The sequence below is a fragment of the Loxodonta africana genome, chromosome 1 (genome assembly GCF_030014295.1).
Source record: "Loxodonta africana isolate mLoxAfr1 chromosome 1, mLoxAfr1.hap2, whole genome shotgun sequence".
In the NCBI taxonomy this organism is placed as follows: domain Eukaryota; kingdom Metazoa; phylum Chordata; class Mammalia; order Proboscidea; family Elephantidae; genus Loxodonta; species Loxodonta africana.
Window position 1 is genome coordinate 80660289 of NC_087342.1, and position 6786 is coordinate 80667074.

Consider the following 6786-nt stretch of genomic DNA (forward strand, 5'->3'; position numbering starts at 1 on the left):
TTTCTTCTTACCCCACTTGCCGTGGGAGTAAGATTTGGAGCCCTAGGTTGCACAGTGGTTAAGAGCTTGGCTGCTAACCCAAAGGTTAAAATTTTACTAGTAGGAAGCACTGGAGACAGGATAAAAGGGGACGGGGAGAGGAAAGGTGAAGGTGACACATAATGGGATGAAGAATATGAAGGGGAAGACAAGAGGAGGGAAGTGGGTGTGGGTGTGGAAGAACTAGAAGAGAAGGTGAAAGAAGGTTTGGAACTAGGTCTTTAGGATGCACAAAATATGGATGGCCAAAGAAGTACTTTGAGACTACCAGGGTTGCCTATGTCCCCTCTGTTCTCTCTACAAGGCAGGAAGTCAGAAAGTTCCCTTCCGCCTAAGGAAAATGGACTATGGGTGTTTTTCCAATAGGAGCATGCAGCTGTTTTTGCTCAAGACTTTTGTGGTTTTAAGAGAGCTTAGCAGCTCTTTCCACCTCTGGAAATAATTTTTCAACTGTGGATGCTGGAAGACTTAAGGTTTCCTGAGAAATCCCTTTCCTCTGGATAGCATCCAAACACTTCACGGTTAACAAAGAGTTGGGGTCACAGATCTCCATGACTGGTGATTGGACCGATATTTTGCTGACCAGGAAGACCTGGTGGCATAGTGGTTAAAAGCTATAGCTGCTAACCAAAAGGCTGGCAGTTCAAATCCACCAGGCACTCCTTGGAAACCCTATGGGGTAGTTCTACTCTGTCCTGTAGGGTCACTATGAGTTGAAATCCACTTGATGCAACAGGTTGTTGTTTGTTTGCTGACCAAGATTATATGGGTAGGTGTGGAAGTGTAGAAGGAATGGGAAAAAGAAAAGCAGATGGAAACCTTCCTCCTGAAACTGCTATCTGTTCATTGACACAGGCATAGGTGAGGGAAAAAAGAAGACTCAAAAGGAAGTTGTCCAACAGTCACTTCCCCCGACTTTCCATCTGTATTTTCCTTCCCTACTTCTTAATAATAATGAGAAATGGTAGTAAAGGAGAACAGGCGGTCTATGACATGGTGGGATCTTGTTGCTTCACCATCAGCAGGTCCTGAGTGAGCACCTTCTTTTATTCCAGTTCCTCCCTACGTCATTGTTCTTACGCAGTTAGGTTGGGAGGCCCAAAGAGTGTCCAGGACTATGGTCCAAGAGAGTAACTATCAAGCAATTTATCCTTTCTGTGAGTAGGAAAAACACAACAAAAGATATTCAGGAAGAGAAAAATTGGAGAAATCTGAAACAAATCTGACCAGAGTCAAGTGCCAGTCAGCAAGAAAGGGAAATAACACTTGGAGGTACTGGGAATTGAACCCAGGGCCTCGTGCATGCTAAGCACGTGCTCTACCACTGAGCTATACCCCCTGTTACAAGAAAATTATGAGAACAATTCATAATACTGACTTCCAGCATGGTCTGTAGGCATATTAAAAGGCCAGTTTTTGCAAGTCAAAATCCATTATGTTCAATTCTTGTGTTCCTGAATTGCATCAGGCCTCACAGCTATGCCAGGAAAATGAAAAAAAAAAAAAAAAAAGCATTCTAACCAAATGACTCTGAGATCTGCCAACAGCTTTTGGCTTCTTCAAGGACAGCTTTTAGCTAACTGCCTAAAAGTCTGTCAGTTCAGTCCACCACGAGGGAGAGTCTCGGGATTGAACGTTCTGTTAAGCCTTTTGATTGTCTTCTTGAAACGTCGTTCTTCTCTGCCTGTGAAGCTTACAGAAAGGCACAAAAGATAGTACAGGGGAATAGAAAGATGAGTTCCATGAGTGCTGCGAAAGAATGAAGATCCAGGTGGGGATAGAAGACTAGAGGTTAACTAATTCACACTACTTGGCCAAAACAAGAGCCCTGGTGACGCCTTCGTTAGTAAGTATGGCTGCTAACGAAAAGGCTGACAGTTCACTCCTTGGAAACCTTATGAGGTCAGGATCGGCTCAACAGCAAGGGCTCAGTTAGACCGAAACGAAGAGCGACAAGTACAGTCACGCTCTTGCAAACGCCTGTGTCCAGCACCTGGTTGAAAATGCAGTTTTGCCTCCGCGATGCCGTAGCTCTGGTTTGGAAGAGACGGAAGTCAGAAGTCAAAAGAGAGAGGTGAAAGATGGGCACTTCTGTCTTTAAAACATCTCTTTGTAGAGAAAATTATTTCCTTAATGAGGAAAGAACAAGAGAAGCCCTTCGTGGGCTGGGCACAAACTTCAAAACAAATTCGCTCTTTATAAAGTATCCCTGTGCCTGGAGAATTCGCAAATTCCCGATGTGGTGCTACTGTTAATCCAGATTTGATGGATAAAATCCAAATCTTGGATGGAGAGGACATGTGCCTGGAATGCACAGATTAAACAAAAAAAACCAAACCCGTCGCCATTGAGTCGATTCCGACTCATAGCGACCCTATAGGACAGGGTAGAAGTGCCCTATAGAGTTTCCAAGAGCGCCTCGTGGATTCAAACTGCCAGCTTTTCAGTTAGCAGCCATAGCTCTTAAACAACACCGCCAGGGTTTACCAATGCAGCTGTCAACAGTGGGATTCGAACCCATGTCCTCGTAGAGACAGAAACCTTAATCCAGCGCCTTAGACCGCTCAGACACACCACCGCTTAGTTAAGTAGATAAATTATTAACTTCATAGATTAAGTTATTACCATATTAGAAAGACACCTGTCTGAAAAAGAATGCAAGGAGGAGTGAGTGTGAGGAATGGAATCAATAGGAAAGAGTGTGTGGCGGGGCGGAGGGGTTATGGCTGGAGAAAGGATGACACTGACAGGAGGGGAGGAGCAGCAGCAGAGAAGTAGATGGCAGAGAGAAAAGGGATAGGGTTTGGAGAAGGGTCTGTAAGAAAAGATAGGATATGGACAAGCGTGCAGGTAGAAAGTGACCAAGTTCCCATCTTTACTATGCTGTCGGCAGGCCCTCCGGAAGAGAGAGGCTAAAGTAAATACTTTCAAAGCGTATCTCCCACAAAAAGATATGACTGGTTTTGCTCTGGGCTACCTCCTGATATGCTGATGTCTAAATTACCTCAGGGCAAAACTGAGTGTATAAGCTTTCCTTCTCTTTGATTCTCTTTCCCTGTATTCCTGACAAGGTGGCTGACTGGTTAAGGAGATGGACTGCTAATCCATTGTGCATTGCACATGATAAGCTGTCTCAATAAAGTAACAGGAATCCATATTTGGAGGTGTTTTCTCAGGGAAAACCAGTTGTTATCGAGTCGATTCTGACTCACAACAACCCCATGTGTGTCAGAGTAGAACTGTCCTCTCCAGGGTTGTCAATGGCTAATTTGTTGGAAGTAGATCACCAGGCCCCTCAAGGTGACAGGAACCTCCAATGTTCTTGTTGGAAGTAGATCACCAGGTGCCTCAAGGTGACAGGAACCTCCAATGTTTCAGTTAGCAACAAGCAAGTGTTAACTATTTAAGTCCACCTAGGGACTCCTTTCCCAAGAAAAAGCCAAAATCCAACTGCCCCATAGTATTTCTAGAGAGTGGCTGATGGACTGGAACTGCTGACCTTTGGCTTGGCAGCTATGCTTCTCACCACTTGCCCCACCAGGACTTCTTCCATGGATAGGGACCAGTTAAACACTAGAACATCAAAGTCTCAGCCAGGGGCATACATAAAAACCCAAAAATCTCACTGCTGTCCAGTCAATTCTGACTCTTAATGACCACATAGGGCTTCCAAGGCTGTAAATTTACAGAAGCCACCTGCCACATCTGTATCCCGTGGAGCCGCTGGTGGTTTGAAATCACCAATACTTTGGTGAGCAGTTGATCTCCTTAACCATTGTGCCAAAGTCAGCATTAATTCAAGTGGTTTTGGCTCTCAACTCCAAATTAGTTACTCCTTCTCCACACAGATTTTGTGGTATTAGGAATTTTCCAACCATCACACCAGGGTTTAGCACCTTCACTACTTCTGGCTATCACATCCACAGCATATAATTATTGGGAAAGAATACAAAAGCGAAGAACATGAAAAATTGGCTTGGGAAACTTAAATGCAGATGGAGAAAAAAAAAAAAAAACAGATCCTTAGCAAAAAACACTAAGCATATGGTGTCATGGACAGTCACTGTTCAAGCAAACCCTGGAGCCCAAAACACCGGTTGGGAAATTGAGCAGTGACTTTGTCTTGTGAAGCTGCAGCTAGGGTTCTGAGAGCCACACAGAAGCATGTGGAACAAATGTTGGAGGCTGAGCAAGAACTGCAAGCATATTAATCTTCTGTAACAGCCCACTCCTGTTCCTGGACAGGCATTCAAACCTCAGCCATCATATAGGCTAAGAGACTAGAAGCTTTAGCCTCTTGCCAAAATTTGTGGTGTCAGTCAACCCATATATGAGTTTTAGGAGGTAATCCTTAATCATTGTGTCTTCTCTTGCTTTTAGTTTTCGTTTGTTTTTTCCCCCATGAGATTGTTTATCTTCCTGAATATTGGAGTATTTTATATATCAACTCTTAGGTTCCTCCCCAGCACTAGTCATCTCTGCTATCCTAACCTCCCTCAAATAACTGACTGAGACCTCGTTGGCACTGGAAAGTAGCTGACGTGGGTGTTTAGAGGCATGAAGTTGTGGTTCCTAAACTTGGGGAACTGCCTGAGAACTTTGTGAATATATGTATTCCTGACTCCACCTCTATAGATCCTGAATGGACTGAGAATCACTGGATAGGGAGATGATTGGATCTACATCTTTGAAAAGTCTCCACAGATGTTTCCATTTTTCAGCCGTGTTTGAGAACTGCTAGCCTAAGAAGTGGTGCTGAGGAAACTGGAGTGAACTGAGCTGCTGGGAAATTTTTGCTAGGAGGAAGCACTGCAGACAGGATAAAAGGAGACTTGGAAAGAGAAAGTGAAGGTGACATATTATGTGATGAAGAAAATGAAGGGGGAGTTAGAAGGAGGAAGGTAGTTGTAGGTGGGGAAGAACTAGAAAAGAAGGTGAAGGAAGGTTTGGAACTAGGTCATTAGGATGCACAGAATTCGGATGGCCCAGGAGGTAGTTTGAGCCTGTCCAGGTTGCCTATCTCTCCTCTGCACTCTATACAATGTGGGAAATCAGAAAATTCACTTCCTCCTAAGGAAAATGATTAAGGGTGTTTTTCACATAGGAAGATGGGGCTCTTCTTGTCCAAGACTTTTCTGGCTTTAAGAGAGCTTAGCAGCTCTTTCCAACTCTGGAAATAGTTTTCTCAGCTGTGCTTGCTGGAAGAGTTAGGTTTCCTCAGAAATGCCTTCTCTCTGGATAGCATCCGAACACTTCTTCACCATTAACAAAGAACTGGGTCACTATGAGTCAGAATTGACTCGACGGCAGTGGGTTTTTTTTTGGTGATCACAGATGTCTGTTGTTGAGATCACTGATCTCCATGATGGGTGATTGGGCCGACATTTTGCTAACCAAGATTATGTGGGTGAGTGTGAAAGTGTAGGAGGAATGGGAAAAATGAAATCAGAAGGAATCTTTTCTCCTGCAATCCGTCCATTGACACAGGCACAGATGAGGAAAAAGAAGAAGACTTGAAAGGAAATTGTCTAACAGTTACTTCCCCCTCCCTCTTTCCATCTGTCTTTTTCTTCCCTACTTAATAATAATGAGAAATTATAGTAAAGAAGAACAGGCTGCCTCTGAAAGTGGTGGAATGTTGTTGCTTCAGGGTCAGGAGATCCTGAGTGAGCACCTTCTCTTACTCCAGTTCCTCCTGACTTTATTGTGCTTAAGCAGTCAGGTTGGGAGGCCCAAGGAGTGTCAAGGACCATGGTTCAAGTGAGTAACTATCAAATGATTTCTCCTTTCTCCGAGTAGAAAAAATACAAGGAAAGGTATTCATAAAGAGAAAAACGGGGAAAGTATGAAAAAAATTGCCAATATTCAGCTATGCATCTGTTAGGAAACAAAACATACATGAAGATGTTGGGGGTTGAACACCCCTCCTCCCACACCTCGAACTGCTCTACCACTGAGCTCTACCCCCTGGTAAGCAGAGCTGTGAGACTACACCATAATACTGACTTCCAGCATGGTCTGTAAGCATTTTAAAATATAAGTTTTCACAAGTCAAAAGCCATTATGTTAAATTCTTATGTTCCTGGACTGGATCCTACCTGGTAGCTATGCAGGAAGGAAGAAACAAAGAAACAAACAAACAAGCTACATTCCGGATCAAATGACTAAGATCTTCTAGCAGTCATTGGCTTCTTCAACTGCCTGAGTGTCAGTCAGTTCGAGTCTACCATGAGAGAGCGTCACAGAATTGAACATTCTGTTAAGTCTTCGATTCTCTTCTTGAAAAGTCTTTCTTCTATGCCTGGGAAGTTTGCAGAAAGACAGAAAAGACACTGCAATGGAATACAAAGATGAGTTCCATGAGTGCTGCGAAGAAATGAAGATCCAGGTGAGGTGATAACACTAGAGGTTAATTAATTCACAGTATTTGACTAGAATGGAAGCCCTGGTGTCACGGTGGTTAGGAGTTATGGTTGCTAACCATAAAGGTCAGCAGTTTGAATCCACCAGCAGCTCACTGGGAACCTTATGGGGCTGGATCGGCTCCATAGCCACAGATTAATCACACCGAATAGAAGGGCAACAAGTACAGTCATGGCTCTTGCAAAGGACTTCGCCCAACACCTGGGTTTAGAAACAGGGTTTTGCTTCAGGGATGCTGTAACTCTGATTTTGAGAGAGAAGAAAGGTGGACACTCCTTTCGTTAAGAAGTATCTTTTAGACCTAATTATTTCCTTAGTGAGGAA

General features: G+C 43.7%; 1 non-coding gene across 1 annotated transcript; it reads right to left on the reverse strand.

Moving 5' to 3' along the window:
* Nucleotides 1–1306: 1306 nt before the first annotated feature.
* On the reverse strand, nt 1307–1378 carry TRNAA-AGC (transfer RNA alanine (anticodon AGC)). The gene has a single exon. It is a non-coding gene; the product is annotated as a tRNA-Ala (tRNA).
* Between the last annotated feature and the right edge of the window lie 5408 nt (nt 1379–6786).